The 19,588-nt window shown below is 45.8% G+C and overlaps 3 pseudogenes; all 3 read left to right on the top strand.

The window, feature by feature from the left end:
* The first annotated feature begins 731 nt into the window (after positions 1–731).
* On the top strand, positions 732–1,391 carry LOC123084551 (uncharacterized; annotated as a pseudogene).
* A 177-nt stretch (positions 1,392–1,568) lies between these two features.
* On the top strand, positions 1,569–11,005 carry LOC123084550 (importin subunit alpha-1b-like; annotated as a pseudogene).
* A 2,042-nt stretch (positions 11,006–13,047) lies between these two features.
* On the top strand, positions 13,048–18,881 carry LOC123084549 (CCA tRNA nucleotidyltransferase, mitochondrial-like; annotated as a pseudogene).
* The last annotated feature ends 707 nt before the right edge of the window (positions 18,882–19,588 follow it).

Here is a 19,588-nt window from a genome sequence, read left to right as displayed (position 1 = left end):
ACCTCTGTCAATTTTATTTTTCTTTCTCAAAGCACAATTTGAATTCCCTTTTTTATGAAAAAAAACGAGACTGCCCTTTCTAGTTGCGCATGTGGGTACACCCCAATACTTACATTGTTTTTTTAATATGAGTACAGACACAAGCCTCATATGCACGTGCATACACCCACCCCTATGAACGCACACACGCATACCCTATTCTTATGAGCACCTTTGAAGGACTAAGCCGGCATATCATCTTGAAATTTACGAAGTCACCGTAAGCACCCACTACTAGGGAAAACCTTACACACAGAAGCTTACCAGCAGCGTGGTTTAAAAAGGAGGCGCTACAGCTAATTAGTAGTAGCGAGGGTTATAAAACCCGCGCTACTACAAAGTTAATAGTAGTAGCGAGGGGTATAAACCCGCGCTGCTACTAAGTGGTCTTCACCATGCACCCAGGACAGGCCATAGTAGTAGCGAGGGGTGTAAAACCTGCGCTACTGCTAAGTAAGTAGCTATAGCGCGCAGGTAAGACCCCCACGCTATTACTAAGCGTGTCAGCATCCACCCCGGCCCGATCCACTCCCAACCCACCACACACTTTCTCTCTCATCCCTAAAAAAACTCTCTCTCTCATCCTACCCACGATCCCGTTCCTAGCTCCTCTCCCCACTCCGGCCGTTCCGGCGAGCACGAGCCACGCGCAACACTCCCCCAAGCTCCCACCTTCCTCTGCTCCGATCCCCATGGAAGCCGCCGCCGCCGCCTCCCTCGCGCGGACCCTCGCCTCCTCGCCACTCCCCCGCGGCACCCGCCGTAGCCGCGTGGCGTGGCCGTGGCGCCGGAGCGGCAGAGGAGGGGTAGGGCGGTGCTCGCCGCGGCGGCCTCGACGGGCATCTACATGGTGCCGCTGGACCCCACGCCGTCGGGGATCGCACGCCCGCTCGTCGAGATCCTACGCGTGGCCGTGGCGCCGGAGCGGCGGAGGAGGGGTAGGGCTTCTCCGGCAAGGAGGAGGAGAGCGAGCTGGTGCCCTCCTCCCTCGCGCCCATCGTCCCCATCCTCCGTGCCGCCAACGCCATCGAGGACGAGAACCCGCGCGTCGCATACCTCTATCAGTACACTATCCATGATTATTACTCTGAGAGGTCTGCCAGTTCTAGATTTGCTCGTGGGCTCGTGGCTAAACCACGAGTGTAGGTCTTAGTTTACTTGCGTATTAGGGGGGGGGGGGAATCAATTACTTGTCCCCATATTACTTTCCGAGATTTAAAATTCACTGAACATGTCAAGTCCATTCATCTGCTCCTGCACCGTATCATAGTGTTCGATTTAACTGTTGCCTTTTTAAATGAATGTTCTGCTGACTGTTTGTCGATCTAGGTAACATTGTTTCAGTAATGTGACCCTGCAATGCTTATGAAAATAATAATTTGGGAAACAATGGATGCTTTTTTTTGGCCTACACCATTTGTTAAATATTCAACACTAATTAATTTATGATCAGTTCATGTGTTTTTTTTAAGAAAAAGTCGTACCCGCTTCTAATTCAAAATTGTGACGGCCTGCTGATATGTTGCATAATGTTTGTAGAGCGAAGCCCACCAATTGAGGAAGTGATCAACACAGGCATGGTGCCTTGTTTCATTGAGTTCCTCACACCGGAGGACTATCCCTAACTCCAGGTGAGAACAATCCTAATGATGAAGTTATGTTAATTTGATTGTAGTTGCATTTAATCACTCAAAGTGGCACATGCTTACCTGATTTTTTCTGATACAGTTTGAGGCTGCATGGGCACTCACCAACATTGCGTCAGGCACATTAGACAACACCAAAGTGGTGGTTGAGTACGGTGCTGTGCCCATCTTTGTCAAGCTACTCAGCTCTCCTAGTGAGGATGTCCGCGAACAGGCATGAGAACAACTCAGAAGATTTTCTTCTTTCAGAGGCTTTACGACATGATGCTAATGTGTTTCATATTTGTATTTTCATGCTGTTTGGGCTCTGGGGAATGTTGCTGGTGACTCTTCAAAGTGCCGTGACCTTGTGCTTGGAAGTGGTGGTCTGTTCCCTTTGTTGCAGCAGCTCAATGAGCATGCCAAGCTCTCAATGCTCAGGAATGCCACATGGACACTCTCCAACTTCTGCCGTGGGAAACCACAACCAAACTTTGAACAGGTTTAATTCTGGGAAGTTGTCTCATTGATTGAACTTGCTGTAAAAATGATGCTTATGAGTTGATCTGTGTGTGTGGCAGGTCAAACCGGCTCTCTCAGCACTGCAGCGCCTTATCCACTCTCAGGATGAGGAGGTGCTCACTGATGCCTGCTGGGCTCTCTCGTACCTGTCTGATGGTACTAATGACAAAATCCAATCGGTGATTGAGTCTGGTGTTTTTCCTCGCCTTGTGGAGCTTCTCTTGTAAGAGCATTTTTCATGTTCACCTTTTCCCTCAGCTACACATGGTTGACGTGCTAATTCCTATTATTTGATTTAGGCACCCTTCGGCTTCTGTTCTCATTCCAGCTCTGCGCACGGTGGGTAACATTGTCACTGGTGATGATTTGCAGACTCAGGTAAGCTCATTTGAGTGTTGTTCTCTTTTTATATATGACCTGCTGTTATTTCAATGATTAAAGCTGTAATTCCTTGTTGTCCATGTGGTAGTTAGTAGTACCTTGGGTATTTAATTATGTGTCCTCAATGTCTACAAATTTTAACATAACTTACAGCTCATAGAAGTGATAAAATAACTTGACAGCTATTATATGTTCGTTTATGTCGGAGCTTATTTAGGTATGTTGGTTGTTGAATTGCAGTGCTGGTTCATGGAATGTATGATTCTTAGATGTGTTTTGTTGAATAGTAGCTCATTTATTTATCTTTGTTGGTCCCTCTCTTTTCATAATTTAGATGAGCTGTTTAACAATTCCTTTTCCTGGCTACACGAGTACAGCATGCATGCGTCTAAGTAGTGCTCCAAACAAGATGATCCTTTCACTATCAATTTTATTGTGGCAACCATACAGTTTTTTTTTTTTTGCTTTTTGGTCTAAGATGAAGTTTATTCAGGATAATTTTTTATCATGTCAACCATACAAGTTATAACACCAACTATTGGAAGATTACCCTTGAGAAAACTATTAGGAAAATCCAAAAAATAAGATGAACTATAATAAGGGTTAGATATAAAGTTTTGCCTAAGTAATCGACCATCTGTCATATGAAAAACTTAATTTAGTTTAGCATATGTGGTTGCCTCACTTTCACGCTAGCACTAAATTTTGTTCATGTAGCTCATTGCTCCTCTGTTTTGTTTTCCACCTGACTGACTGACTTGTTGAGTTATGTTACACAAGGCCTGTTTTACTGCATTCGAGAAGGTGCACAAGATGGATCCAAACTCGTGCAGGCGCGGAGTTCGGCAGTTTAAAACCTATCTGCTGCATAGGCTGGAAAAGGTATGTATGCGCACGCATGCTGCTATAACCAAATTACTTACTGCAAAAGCAGAGGATTAATAATCTCTTGGTGTCATGATAAATTCGTCCGGCCGGCCAAGTAATTTTGTTGAAATGCAGCAATCCAGAGGAGCATGTCGCTAGAAAAGTAACATGTGCCCAGCCACCGCCGTCGGCGGCCGTAGAAGGACTAATCACCTAACTGAAACACTAATAATCAGAAGATAGATTGAACTTCGTTTAACGGATATACAACATATTGAGGAGTCGAAGGAGGCTGATCGCTCCCCCAGTTTCTTTCATCTCAGTCTAGAAAAAAGAGGTCTGGGCCTCTTTTTTAGATACAGCAAAAACACTGCAGTATGAGAGATACCAGGGTTTTATACCAAAGTTTTTTAAGAAACCATGGTATTCTAGAAAAACTGCAAAAATACTTTCAGAGTGGATAAGTTTTTTTGTCCTCGTGATGGATGTTGCTGATTCATCCGCGGCCTCGCAGATCAGATTTGGCTGACTGACTGGCTGACGAACAGGTTTCTTGTCCTCACGATGGATGTTGCTTTGCAGGTGGCCAGGGTCTCTGCCTTCGGCGTCGACGTCGTCCACGGCTCCGTCAAGCTCGGCATCCTCAAGGTAATCCACGATTTGCTTGTACTAGTATGATCTGCTTCATTGCATATTAATCAACACAGTTGACAGACTTATGTCTGCTCTGAATTTTGATATTTGTTATGGCCAAAGCTAGTATGTGGAGTAGTTTCGAAGCTAGTAGGAGTACAAACTATTACCCTTTTGGCAACAAAATCTATAAGCTGCTCATCTTCACCTGCAATGTCGATGAGCTGCTCATCTTCACCCGCAATTCGGAAGTATTATTTTTTTCTGTACAAGTTTGTTTGTGTGAAGTACTTGCTAATTGTCAAGTACTTGCTAATTGGTCGGCAACATGGGAAGCTTTCAAATTTAGTCTAGTCTCTATGGGTTAGCCACTTAGAATACATGTTGTAATCAGCTTTCACATTTGCTTCTCAGACAAGTAAGTTATGTTTTCATTCATAGGTAGAAGATAGCGCCAGAGTGGGAATGTTTGTGCAGAGATCTTACCTCGAGGCTATCACGGATGGGCACAATATGACACGGAATTGGCCAAAAATAGGGAACTACAAGATGAACATTTACAGGTTGGTTCCATTTCCTGTATATGTCCTTGTACACTCTTATATTCTCCCATCATTGAAGTCAGCAATTCTTATGGGACAATCTTTGTTTGTAGGTTAAGACCTCCCTGTCTGCTTGAACGAAGAGATTTGAAGAGTTGCAAAAGGTAATTTTGGGTCAAATTTCCATTGCTGCAGGATAATGAGATGTTGAAGCGACAGACTGAATCCATGACACCGAAGTGCAATTGCGGCAGATTATCTCTATTTTGTCTTTTCATTTTTCTTATTATTGGAGTGACAACAGGTAGAATGAGAAAATGTGATAGTAGATACAACAACTGTAGTAAAGAGAAACTTTTGTTTGCAATTGTTAGTGACATACATACTTGTATGTTCTTTGATGATGGTTTTTGGCTCATTTATTGCCTTCGGTGTCCGGTTAACCATGAAATAGGAGCCAGAGCAGTGGTCATTATTGTGTTTTCCTGGAATTGTATACGTAAAACGGAATTGGTTGATTTTTAATTTAGGATACTAGTAGCGTTGGTATTATAGACACGATACTACTATTTGGTTAGTAGTAGCGCGGGTGGCACACACGCCACTAATAACATAGTTAGTAGTAGCGCGGGTGCACCCACGCTACTACTAACTATTAGCTGTAGCGCGATACTAGTAGTGCGGGTACCCGCGATGCTAGTAGCCTTTTTCCTAGCAGTGACCTCGTCGTCAATGGGAACGTCTCCTTCCACTGAATGCGCATAGCCGGAAATCCTGAAATAAATTCAGGAATAAATACGAGCACCAGAATTTAAACCCTGATGGGCTAGGATACCACAGTCCCTCTAACCATCCAACCATATCTACATTGTTGGTACCACTTTGGAAGTACCGTGCAGATGATGCTTGACGCACGAAAATCACACAGTAGTCGTAAGCAATGAATGTGGCCCACTGAACGAATGACATAAATGGTTGCGATCTTGTGTCGTGCGTAAATCGGTCGCAATATCGTCCCTGTAGCCGTGCTTGTAGCACTTTATCTTCCCTCGAGATGTGGACCATGGCTTACTACTCCATTACATTTGGTTAAATTATGATCCAAATTTTATTACCGAGTTGGACATGGCACGGTCTCATGCTACACATACTACGAGCGGATACGTCATGTAGTCGCAGTTAAAGATGGCATGTCGTTCCGTGCTTGTAATACTTCATCATAATGAAATTGGGCTTTGTGCTTTCATGATTGTTTTCCTTCAAGGATTTTTCACGTTAAAATATGTGTATCCCGTGTCTCGTTTATTCTCATTTTATCTATCACATTTTGCCAAGTAATTCAACATTAAACTGAGCAAAAAAGCAGTTGTTTGAAATAGATGGGATGCATAGGCCGGTGTTCATCTTGGACAAATTCCATTTCTCTTAGAGCAAGACGAATGTTGGAGTTGTGTCGAATATAGTGTACAAGGTAGGTTACAGTTGGACTATGAGTTGTATTATGTTTACATAGGATGTGGAGCCATATTCTAGTAGGACACTTGTATCCTAAGCCTCTCATATATAGCGGGGGTAGACACATGATGTAACCTATGCGGACATAATTGCACCGGAACGCATGGGAAGCCGGCGGCATGTGCCGGTGTCCAGGGCGACTGGGTGCGGTATTGTAACGGAGGAGCGCCCGTAGTCAGGCCCCGGGGATGCAGCCATATCGGTGAACCTCGTTAACAAATCTCGGTGTCATGCTCGTGTGATTGCTTGGTCCTCGGATGATCGACGGTGTGCCTCGAATTTATTCTAACAAGTGGTATCATGAGTTACGTTGTTTGGAGGCTGTGAATTGTTGATCTAGAGGAGCTGCCGGTGGCGATGGATCGATGCATCGTTGAAAATCGGATATTGCGGCTTTTGCTCGGCGTGTTCGGCTGGCTGGTTATCAAGATGGACAAGAAATCATGCGAGTATAGGCCGGCTTGGAACCGAGGGGATTTTGGCGATGCAAAGTATCTGTGTCAGGCAGCGTGTAGCAATTGGAATCAGTCAAGTGCTTGAAAGCAGATCGGATCGATCTCGATCAATCAATAGCGTGGAGCACTTGTGGCTAGTGTGGAGCAGCGCAAGGCGGCGACCGTACGTGGAGGGGAGCAAGAAGACAGCAGGTTCTCGAGCTTTGTCCAGCAAGTGTGATGTTTGTGCGTTGCTGCTGCCCACAAGCCAAGAGGCAGGCACGTGGGATCATGCTAATACTTGGGATGTTGGCACGTTAAGTGAGATTTGTTTGAGACCAAAAAAAAAAGGCTACAGGACCATGTGTGTGTGTGTGTGCACGGGAGCAGTTTGGTTGGATCAAGTTCGGCCGTTTTTCTGCTATAAGGTACACGGAGAGGCAATAGCAAATAGTGACAGGAAAGAAGAAGAATTGTGCAGTTTGCATGGAACTTCTTTCTGAGTTGATTTGCTGAGACGTCTTGGAATACGTGGACAAGTGGTGAAGGCGCGTGGACAAGCGTGTCATATCGGATGTGCGTACAAGGTTTGTGGAGTCTGGTGCATGTTGTGCAGTCGAATAAGTTTGGCTGGGTCGAACTGGACAGTCTGACGGATCGACGCGAGTCGGTTGGTACAGAAAACGGTGATGGGATCGGCGACGACGACATAGGAGCGTGATGCTGATGGTGACCGACTTTTTGGGCGTGGAAACACGTGGCGCGGGTCTGAAGGCTTGTGTGGTTTCGACAAGACTATGACGCGGGGTTGATTCAAGGTGATGTACACATGAGAGCTTGAAGTCGACGGGGCGCGAGGGTGGACTGATCATCTACCGCGGAGTCATGTTGAAGGTGGAGCTGGATTGAGGGGCTACGGTGTAAGGATCCAGAGAATCGAAGCCTATTCAGCGGGAAGGAAAAAGCGGGTGACACGTAGTCCGGATTGGAGCCCAGTGCTCTGATGGAAGCGTGAAACTCGTCATCGGTCGGTCATGATCAGTGATACTCTGCAGTGGGGGTTGAGTGGTGTGGGTTCGCGACCCTTGAGACTCGACCGGGACAGCGGAGGCTCGACGCAGTAATAGCGGCGAGGCGTGCGATAGCGCGGGACATGGAGACGGGCCAGGGCTCTGGTGGTCATACATGTGATGAGACAACTGCGAATTTGACTCGGGATGACTACAAGCAATGGTGAAATTCCTTCAAGTTTCAGACAGGCGGTCAAGAAAGAGCGGTGATGTTGAGTTCAGGAAACTCTAATGTGTGTCACCCAATATGTGAGTTGTTCACTTTCACGCAGGTCAGTGGTCGGTGTGTGATGGCATTGGACGGATACTCTGAAAGTTGGGAGCACAAACTAGAGTAATGAGGAACTTAATTTTGCTCGAGTGTTGACCGTGGTCAAGAAAAGAAGGGACTACAAGTTGCAGGTGGAGTCATATGGAGTCTTTGGAGTAGCAGTGGTGCTCACGGGATAAGCTCAAGTCCAATGTACATGGAAGTTTGACGCCAAGGTGGAGTTTGTTGGTGTTGTGTCGAATATAGTGTACAAGGTAGGTTACAGTTGGACTATGAGTTGTATTGTGTTTACATAGGATGTGGAGTCGTGTTCTAGTAGGACAATTGTATCCTAGGCCTCTCATATATAGCGGGGGTAGACACACGATGTAACCTATGCCAACTAATAGCACCGGAACGCAGGGGAAGCCGGCGGCATGTGCCGGTGTCCAGGGCGACTGGGTACGGTATTGTGACGGTGTCACGGAGAGGAGTGCCCGTAGTCAGGCCCGGGGATGTAGCCATATCGGTGAACCTCGTTAACAAATCTTGGTGTTGTGCTCGTGTGATTGCTTGGTCCTCGGATGATCGACGGTGTGCCTCGGATTTATTCTAACAACGAATAACAAGGCCAGCTGCAGGTTCTATCCCATTCCCACATCATCCAAAGACAATTTTTTACCACACATATATGATAGTTATATATTGATACATACCAAGTCATTAATACTTGGCCCATCTCACTCAGTCACAAAGTTTTTTGAAGCTCATGCTACAGTTGCATGCAAGTTTACAACCTGCTTTTTTTCTCTCTTCTTCAACTGACCACAAATCTGATGTGACTACTCTTAACTTTCTTATATTTTATTTTGAATGCCATTTATGTGCGAGAATATTTGGTTTCATATTACCTTACCCAGAACACTTAACATCTGGAATTTCACACTGTTCTTCTAAATTCAAATTTTGATAAACCCATAATGTTCACCACATTTAACTCTATTTATTTTATTTTTCTTTCTCATTGCGTAATTTGAATGCTCTCTTTTTTGAAATAAATAAACGCCATTTGACGTTGTATTCTCTACTAACATCTAATGGACATCCAGGTACGCTACTCAGAACATATGCAATCAACCATCCGACAGCTCGTGCCGCCTTCAAATGTACTAGAGGGTCACGCGCGTTTTGCCACGCCGTTTTTTTGTTGTGGAGTTTCTTTTTTTCTTTGACCGTGGGTTATTATGAGTGGTCAATTTTGTGGAGCATGTTGGACCGGGTTTTGGGTTTTCGGTATGCTGATGCTGCTGGTGTGTCCTTTCGGTGGCGCTTGTGCTGGATCTTATAGGAGGCGGTATTTGGGCCTCAAGAAGATCGAGTTGTTTGGCAAGTGGCTATTCTGTTTTTACACGCCTCAGTCTTGGTGTCAACTTGTGATGGTTATGTGAACTGCTTTGTAATCACGTGTATTCAGTCTTGCCATGTGTTGTTTTTTTAATGGTCCATGTAAGGCCTTGTACAATAGGATATGCTTAGGGGTGCTTAGAAAAATAAATCGAATTTTTCTGAAACTTAGTTAAGCGTTTATGTTGTACAAATAAGCATCGGTGCTTAAGAAAAATCTGATTTATGTCTCTAAACACCTTTCCTAAGCACCTTACATTGTACAAGGCCTATGTGCTACAGACCCCTACGTGGAAATAGCAGTTCCTCTGGAGCGGTCAGTACGATCAGCTTCCGTGGTTGCCAGCCGCGCTTGGATGGTTGATTCTGTCTGCCGGGATGCCCACCACACCTGCACGATGGGATACAGATCCATTGGACAAAACATTAAAGGAACTCCAAACAATTAAACTCAGACCTTGCTAGACGTAGTACATATGAACATACATTAAAAGACCTTTGGTCCAAGACCAGACATGAAACATTAAAAAAAATCACATGAAACAACGAAGGCATCCAAACAAATGCGGCCACCGCAGCCTACGCCTCTTCAAGCCATCTGACCATCTGAAATAATATGCACGGAATAGACAAATGAGTTTCTGCCACCAGTACCACGAACAGCCACAACAGTAAAAAAAAAACTACTATCAAATATAGTAACAGAAAACTACAGGAGTAGAGGAAAAACACCAACAACAGATGACGCAACAGAACTCCCTGCCGCATCAGCAGGCGCAGCCAGGCGAAGAGCCAACAACAGAAGAGCCGCCGACATTCCTTTCCACATTGGCTGAAAGAAGCACAACTGGGGAGACAACGCTCGAGTGATTTTCCCCTTCTATTCAGGGTAGCGTCGCCCCTCCTGCAAACGTGGCCCCACGCTGCCCTTGTCCGCCCTCCACTGCTCCTCCTCGGATTCCTCCATCCCCTACGCCGTCGTAAGCTCACCTTAATCGAGCGTGCTCCCTGTCGCCGCGGCTTGTCCGCCGTGCCATCCCTTCTGTCATGGCCTATCCTGTGTGAGCGAGGGGGGCTGGACGGGGGCGGTGGAGGGTGTAGAGGACCCACCAGGAGGCTGTTGCCGAAGCTGGGAGCGAATTGCCGCCAGAAGAGAGACCCAGAGGAGAGGGGAAAGATCGTGGTGGCTAGGGTTTCTTCTGCGGGCCGTCACATGCGAGCGACACAGGGTACGCGGGAGAAGGCCGTGGCCAGCGGCTGCCAGGGCTTCAATTCCTGGGAACTTAGTAACTCTATCGATTTGGAAACCCCGTCATCTGCCAAAACAGAAGTTTTTCTTCTGGTTATCTAGCACACATGGGTTTACACTTAACATGTACTCCCTCCATTCACAAAATATAAGATGTTTTAACTTCTTTATGAGTCGACACGTTTTAGTGTGCTTGTGTTCACTAATTTCAGTCCGTATGTAGTCTATACTGAAATGTCCAAAACATCTTATAGTGAACAGAGGAAGTACGTTTTAACCAACTCTGTTTCATGTTTGTTAACTGTACATTTGTTTTGCCATATTCAATATGCGCAAGTCCCACAGCTGCAGCATTCTGAAGAAGAGTCGGAGCATTCTAGAGAAGAGCTGGAGCAATCTGAACAAGAGTTGGAGCAGTCTGAAGAAGGGTCGGAGCAACATGAAGAAGAGCCAGAGCATACTGAAGAAGAGTGAGAGTGTTCTGATTAAAAGACATCGTATTTTGAAGAATGGTGATCACCCAACGAGTTTGAGCGGCTCCCACAGTCCATCTCCGTATAACTCTAGTGGAAAAGGTTGGTGCTGTTAAGACTTTTTTTGGGCAAAAGCCTATCAACTTGCATGCTATTAGATCTTGCATAGGCTACAAGAATGAGATGGAGCAAGAGGAAGAAGTAATAGCTTGCTAGTTGTTTTCATTCCAGCTGTGCTTCCGCCTGCTGCCACAATGTAGCCAAAACATCTATCTTCATGTGGGTCGAGTTAACAGTATGATCGATTTGGCACACTCATATCTTTTTTACTTTTGGCAATGCAGTTTTCCCCGTGGTCTTTTCAGTGTTGTTTTACTTTATACTTCTTGACGAGGTTTGGGCCGGCCCACAAGCAGTAGGTGTGGTCCTCTCGCATGCCGGCTCGCTTGCTGCTCTCTGCTCACCTTTCTTTTTTTCATGTAGGTGTGGTCCAGGGAAAAAAGAAATGTAAAAGAAAAAAGAAACTGAAAAGGAAAATATTTGAAGCAAATTAGAAGAAAGCAATTATGCTTATCATCCTTTTTGCACAAAAAAAGATGTAGAACTATTATAAAGATTAACCAGAAGAAGAAACCATTACAAACATAATAAAAATTACCCGAGGTCCCTATACCACCGAATGGCCACTGCCAGCGCCTTAACGGGTTGTCAATGATCTGGATGTCATTGCTGACATACCATCCAAACATAAAAAGGGAGATTGCACAAACTGATTGATCGAAATTACCCCAATTCTTCGGTACTTGGGAATGAGTGCAATGAATGTATGGTACTATCCATGACAATAACATTAGCCCAAGCCCTGGAAATATTTGTCTAGTGTAGTAACCAAGTCCAGCCCATTACCCATCTCGAGTGGAGGCTGGTCAGTGAAGGCAAATTACATGTTTCCCACGGGTCAAGAAAGAAACCACAGCATGCAGTGGGTTCCTGGAGAATCTCGGCTGGGGGCGTCCACAGCTTGTTTATTTTTAGATAACAATATATAGAAAGAACGCTTGTAAGGAGTCCTATTGAAATCAAAATGCAGAGACCAGTTCGCATTTCGCTCCATCTCTTCTCTTTTCTGACCGGAAAAACATAACCTGTTCATTAGACAAATACAACCTCCATCCCGTAGGGAGGAAATCCCCTCAAAAAAGGAAAAAAAAGAATCCCCTACAAAAAGATAGGTAAATCGTCCAGCCACACATACATAGAAGACAAAAGCATCTCCGAATTAGGATAACAACTCATGCGCGACATGGTAACAAACTCTCAGATAGTGGATACAAAACATGAAAAGAATCAAAGCTATATAAGCAACAATAGGGCATCCTTCAGGCATTGGTAAGATTATCTCCATTCTTCGGCTAAACCTGAAAAGATTAGCTGCAGTCTTCAGAGCACTAACACAATATTTTTGCAGGTAAGAGCACTAACACATTACACATGCTTGCAATGACTCCTGGTTGCAGGTTATGCAGTTTCCCAGCTACCTCTTAGCACCGTGAAACAGGCAAAATTCCAGGACGCAAATACATAAGATTGTTGGCATCAATCTATGCAAGAGAAGTGGGGTCAACTCACGACAATAATGCATGGGAGCTTGTGGATCTTCCCAACAATGAAAAAGCCATGGATCTCAAGTGGGAATTCAAGGTCAAGAATGATGCCGAAGGGAATTGTGTGCACCACAAAGAAAGGCTAGTAGCTAAACATTACATGCAAGAGGAAGGTGTGAACTTCGAAAAAGTGTTCGTTCCATTGCAAAGATGGAAATGGTGTGATTAATCATCGCTCTTGCGGCTCAAGAATCATGAAAGATACATCACATGGATGTAAAAACAATGTTTCTGAACGGAGAGTTATAAGGAGACACTTATGTGACCAACCACTGGGATTATTAAAGAGGACGAAGAGCACAAAGTACTGAAGTTCCGTAAATTCTTGAACAGGCTACGGCAACACCTTCGGGCATGGAACATCAAACTTGATCAGACGATGATTTCTTTTGGATTTGAGGAAGCTCCACTAGAGCATGCAATGTACAAGAGAGGTGAAGAAAAGGATCGTCTACTACTTGTCATCTACGTCGACGACCTATTGATAACTGGAGCAGATGAAGAGGTGAGTGCAAAGTTCAAACTAGAAATGAAGGAGCTTTTCAAGATGGACGATCTAGATCTTTTGAGTTACTACCTCGGGATAGAGGTACAACAAAAGCCGAAAGGGATCACACTATACCAGGAGGCATAAAACAAGGAAGGCACTTGAAAGTTGTGGCATGAAATATGCCGCTTCAATGGAACCTCGTCTTGAGTTGAGCAAGAATGAGATAGTGAAACTACTCGGCTATAGTGGTAGTTACAAGGAAAGAGTTGTTGACGACCGTAAGGGTACCTCGGGCGTAGCATATTCCCTTGGCGGAAGCATAGTAGGTTGGATATCACGAAAGCATGAAGTGGTGAAATCTACTTCAAGTGAAGCAGAGTGTCGAGGTGTGTGGCTAAGAAGGCTACACAATGATATCAGAAATCGAGATCTGGAAACAGTGATGCTCAATGTGGACAGTGAGTCTACGACTTTTCTACCCAAGAATCTAGTGCAGCATGACAAGAGCATGCACTGTATCATTAAATGAAGGATCGCACGGAACAAGGTAAGATGAAGGTCAACTACGATTGCACTAAAGATTCAGCTGGCGGCCGTCCTAACCAAGGCTTTGGATCGAAATTTCTTTGAGATGCGAAGAAGGATCGACGTCGGAGCTGTAACATAACGACGTTGTGTTTAGGCAGAAGGGGTGATTGTTGGAGTTAAACACGTCCCCGTCTCCTAGCCGGCTCGGACTAGGACTCAGTCACCTAATAGATTTAGGTATAGGCTGGCTAACTACTAGTATATATATGTAACCACCACCTTGTAACTTCATCAAGTCTGTGGTTGTAGGCCTAGTTTGCGAGAGGGAGGAGACAGTTTTGCATCGCTTTTGGTTCTGCCCATGCGCCAGTTACTGCTGGCCTCTGGTAAATGAAGCAAGAGGTGACTATTTTTTTGGCCCACCAGCGATTGGGGCTTCGCAGACGCAGCTGGAACTCAAGCTATGGATTCTAGACTGGTTTGGTAAGGCCATGGAAGGCAATAAAGCAGTCATGATCATGATACTATATCACATGCGGCTTGCTCGAAATGATACAAGAGATGGCAAGTCCTTTGAAGATGCGTGATCTCAGGTCGAGCGTGTATGGAGGCTATTGGATGAGTGGGCCGAGGCTCACGCTTTTCACCGGCATCCACAAAGGGAGGAAAACCACCGGAGCCGTGGTGCCCTCCTGACCAAGGTTGGCTGAAGGTCAATACTGAGGGAGCCACGACAAAGACCGATGGGTCAGGCGGCGGCGGAGCGGTCGTCCGCGATCACCATGGAGTGTTCTTGGGAGGAGCATCTTTTTTTTTTCCCTTCGGTTTCTGACCCTGGTCATGCTGAGCTGCTTGCTTGACGGCGAGGTGTTCAGCTAGCGGTGGAGATGGGCGCACGGCAGATGATCTTGGAAACGGACAACAAAGGCGCCATGCAAGAGTTGACGCGCGAAGAGTTGAACAGGTCCAGGCTGGGGTCCCTCATCGAAGAGATCAAGGGACATCTTTCATCAATGGATGAATTCCGAGTGGTGTGGGCTAGACTCTATGCAAACAGAGCTGCGCATAGTCATAGTCTATCTAGGGAAGGCTGCCTTAATATGATTTACCAGACTTGGTTTACTTTTCCTCCGGTTTGTATTAGTGGACGAGACAGTTGTTTCTAGTTAATAAGATGGCAACAGGTTTTCCCCTCGAAAAAAGAAAACAACACAGATGAGACATGCGTGTGGCAATCAAATCGATTCTTGTGTTGCGCCGTATAGGTGAAACTAGCTAGACGATCAGTCAAGTTTTTTTTTGCGGGGTAAAGGGATTGTATCGATTAATAATAGTCACATTACAATTCCGTAGGATGAGGTCTAATATTTCATCGGGCCCTGATCCTAACCAAACTACTGTTCGTTCCTCTAGACGACCAAAACAAGCAAGCAGATCGCTCACTTGGTTCATTTTCCGGGAGATTTTGTTGACAACAAAACGCCTCCCTTGGTTCATGAGATGCTTCACGTGCTCAACTAGATGACCCAGCTGTGAGATATCTCGAGATGGATTATTAATCATCTTAGCGACCTCCACAGAATCTGTTTCAACAAGGACATCCTGCTGACTCCACTCTAGTGCAAGGGACATGCCATCCATACAGGCACTTAGTTCCGCCTCAAGTGCTGATCCGCGACAACTAAGAAAACGGCAGGAAGAGAAAACAATTCGTCCATAGTCGTCACGGAGAATCATACCCGCCCCTGCCACCCTTGTACTCTCATTGTATGACCCATCAATATTCAGCTTCAGCATTGCCAGCAGGTGGCCCCTCCCAACTATTGGTTGTAGCATGTGTTATATGTGAAACTACAGCCGGGGCCGGTCCATTCAGTACACCTTTTCCTCTGATAATTTGCTCAGTAGACTGGTTCTTGACCTGCAATAAACTTGCCAGGTAACTGCATAAGAACCGCCGGGATCCTTCCACAGATGGAAAAGGCTTGTCATGAGTAAGCTCATTATGTCCATGCCATACTCTCCAGAGAATCATCAGGAGCACAGACTTGGTCAGTGCGTGGGAATAAGAGCTCCGGGATCCATTCAGTTTGTTGATCGATTGCAGATAGAAGTGCTATACACGTACAAGGTACAAGGATCGATTTGGCATCAGGTGGCTAGCTTTGTACTACGGTGCAACTCGGCGTAAAACACTTCATCGAGTTCGTTAGCGAGCTTTGTTTGTCATTGTCGTTCGTCGTCGGTCATTGCCGTCATTGAAAAGTACTCGGCATCAAGAAGGGCCAACAATTGGTATCTAGAGCTAGGTTGATCTTTTAATAACGGGAGATCATGTCAGACGACAACAAAGACAAGACCAAGCAGCTAGCAGAGTACTCGGCTAAAGTAATTGTTGCTCCGGCAAGATCCCCGTATCCGAATTCGACTGCGGAAATTACACCATGTGGGCGACCATGATGGAGTGGACGTTCAAGGCCAATGAGCTCTGGGAAGCCGTCGACTCGGCGTTGACGAGTACCTGAAGGGTGGTGCCTTGTATCGGAAAAGATCGCAAGGCTATCACGGCCATCTGCTCGGTGATGCCGGTGCATCTCCACTGATTACCGCTCGCCATCTCGGCCATCACTTTTACCTTCTACTTCTCCACCCATCTGTCGTCCATGGCGGTGGCCGTGGCGAGGCGATCGTCGCAGACATCACAGACAACAGTGACATCGAGCTCGCCGGCATCGACAGGACGACGCTAGGGCACTAGGCTAGTACTCGGCGCCAACAGACTACAGGAAGAGATGATCGAAGTTGACGTCCTCGCCGGCTCATCGTGGTGACTTCCGTCAGCAGACAACGCTGCCATGGCCGGCCATGTCTCGCCGGGCTCGATCGCTAGCCGTTGCTTGGCTCGCCATGCCGATGCTTGACAGCACCACGGGCAGCTTGGCCATGGCCCCTGTTGCCAATGTCCTGCTTCATACAGCCATACTCCACCGGCCGACCGGCGTCGCTATCGCTGCTTCGTGGGCATTCTATCTAACGCTCGGCGGCCCTCGCTTGGCACCCAGCGCCTATATATGTTCCCGTGTTTGGGCTGGTGGCCGCCGTACGTCCACATCGAAGCCATGCATTGTTGTGCTCGTTGTATGTGTACAACACCATAGGAAACCCACAAGCTACCCAAAACCGGACACAGTACATGAAGCATGTTTTTTACCTGTACTATGTAATGCCCGCTCCACCTCTGACCCTACTTCGCATTCGGCGGCAGTGCAGATCCCCAAGACAGACCCTAACCCCTGGCGTGGTAGGGTTTCCTCCGTGCACCCCGCGGAGGTACGAGGGTTTCCCTTCCGTTCCCCAATCAAACACCTGTGGTGTCGGGAACTATCTAGGGTTAGGGTTTATATGCGGAAATTCGACTGGCGAATAGACAGCGAAGCCGACACCAATTTGCCTGTCTCCATCCCATCCATCGACTCCGCCCATCTCGATTCTGTGTGAGGTTTGCTGCAGCAGTTCCAGGAGGCAATGACCCTCAAATTGGAGCTGTCAGAGGAAGAGGAGAAGATCTTCCTACGGCTTCTTGATGTCGTTCGGCACTACCGACTTGGCACCACGCTTCGCGTCGCCGGTGGCTGGGTCCGGGACAAGCTACTAGGGAAACAACCTACTGACATTGACATTGCCCTTGATAATATCACGGGCCAGGATTTCTCCGAGAAAGTAGACGTCTACCTAAAGTTGATAGGGGAGGGGGACAAGAAACGAGGAACCAAAGTTATCCCCTGGTATGCTGATCCTCTCCTCGTGACTGTTATGACACTTCGACACATGTTTTTTGAGATGCCAGGGCTATTCTTTAACTTGAATTATATATTATATTTTTTGTGCAGCAATCCGGATAAATCCAAGCACTTGGAAACTGCTAAGACGTACATGTTCGACAGAGAAATTGATTTTGTTAACTTGAGGTCTGAAAGATATGCAGAAAGCAGCGGCATTCCCACCATGGAGGACGCCACTCCTGAAGAAGATGCCCACCGCAGGGACCTAACAATTAATAGTTTATTCTTCAACATCAACGACAACATTGTGGAAGATTTTACTAAAAGAGGTATTGACGATCTCACCAAGGGCCTTATTGATACTCCTCTAGATGCCAAAGCTACCTTCTTGGATGACCCACTTAGAGTTCTTCGGGCAATTCGATTTGCCGCTAGATTCAACTTTACGTTATCCGATAGGTTGAAAGAAGCTGCCTCAGACGAAAAGGTGAAATTAGCACTTGGTTGCAAGATTAGCAAAGAACGTGTTGGGAAGGAGATTGATCTTATGATGTCAGGCGAACACCCAGCCGAGGCAATGTCTTACATTCGTGATCTGGGGCTATTTCATATTGCACTTGCTTTCCCCAAAAATTGCAGCCCTCCAGTTTTTGACAATTGTGATCGCTGTTGTGTTTCACACTTGAATCAGCTTGGAACTTTGCAATTTCTGTGCGCAGCAGTGTTTCTCATCCCATGCTGCCGGGTGAACAGGAAAAGCTTTACCTCTATAGTGCATTCTTTTTTCCCCTCCGAAAGATGTTCTACTTGAATAAAAAATCTAAGAAGATTGTTGTCACTAGCTATATTATTCAGGAATCATTAAAGCTGCCAGCATGTGTTGCTAAATCGGTTCTCGACGTGCATGTTGCCAGCGGAAAATTTGCTGATCTAGTGCTCCTCTTTGAATCGAATGTCGCTTCGCGAGCTGTCAGGGAGGAGGTGGAAGATGTATATCATGATATACCAATGGACACATGGAAGCGTGTTTATGCAGGAGTCGTACTTAGTGAAATAAAGGACTTATGGCGGGTGGCACTTGCTATATCCATTATCTTTCATCCAGAAGCTGAAAATGCGGGCGGCACACTCAGCCAGCAGCGGGATGAGCTGCATCGGAGGAAAGAGCAGTACATGAGAGTTGAGCGTTCCATAACTGATCTAGGTCTCATTGAGGTGTGGAAGTTGGAGCCATTGGTCAATGGCAACATCATAATGCGAATTATGCAAAAGTCAGAAAGTCCACTGATCGGAGAATGGAAAAAACGTGTGTTCAAGTGGCAGCTTGCGCATCCTGAAGGAAGCAGGGATGATTGCGTCGATTGGTTGACGGGATCGCAATCGAAACGCCAGAAAGTAAAATGCAGCATCTGATGGTGAGCTGCCTGTCTGTGCTAGTTATGTCAATTCATGCCTTGCTGTGACGTGAATTGTAGACATCTAGCTCCTGTCGGCATGCCGCTGCTCACTGGATGGGTTGATACCTCTTGGCTTGCATTGGACGTTTAGTTTATAGTTCAGTTTACAATTCAAACTATTGCATAATGGATTCTGCCTAAATGTTTGTAATCGCTGCCCCTCTGTCTACTCTAAAACCAGGTAGAGAGGGCACGAATCAATGGAAAACCATAATTTCCTCAAAAGAAAAAAATATAATGCCGTCTCCAAGGTGTGCGCTACATGCCAGAAGACTGCAGTATGTACCAATAGAGCACAAAACCTTTCGCCTTCTGTGAGATGAGACATAGCTTTGTCTCAATGGTTTCCTTCAGTGGTCCGGTCCAATCGCATGATCTTAGAAAAGGCTCTATTGACCGAGGTGAACCACTTTCAGAACTTTTCACGCGTTTTGTATTCTTTTATGTTTTTGGTCCTTTTCTATCTGTTTTCGGTGTTAATCTGTTTGATTTCTCTGTTATCTTTTCTTCCGGTTTTCTTCCTGTTTTTCTTTTTGCTTTTCATATGTTTTGGGAATGTTCAATGTGTTTTTTTTTTCTTTTTCGTTTTCTTATTTTACGGTTTTGACTGGTTTTTATTTTGGTTTTTCTATTTTTTTCATTTCTGTTTGTTCTTTTTATTTT

This window comes from Triticum aestivum, chromosome 4A, assembly GCF_018294505.1.
Source record: "Triticum aestivum cultivar Chinese Spring chromosome 4A, IWGSC CS RefSeq v2.1, whole genome shotgun sequence".
Taxonomy (NCBI): domain Eukaryota; kingdom Viridiplantae; phylum Streptophyta; class Magnoliopsida; order Poales; family Poaceae; genus Triticum; species Triticum aestivum.
This window is presented reverse-complemented; position numbering and strand designations above follow the sequence as displayed.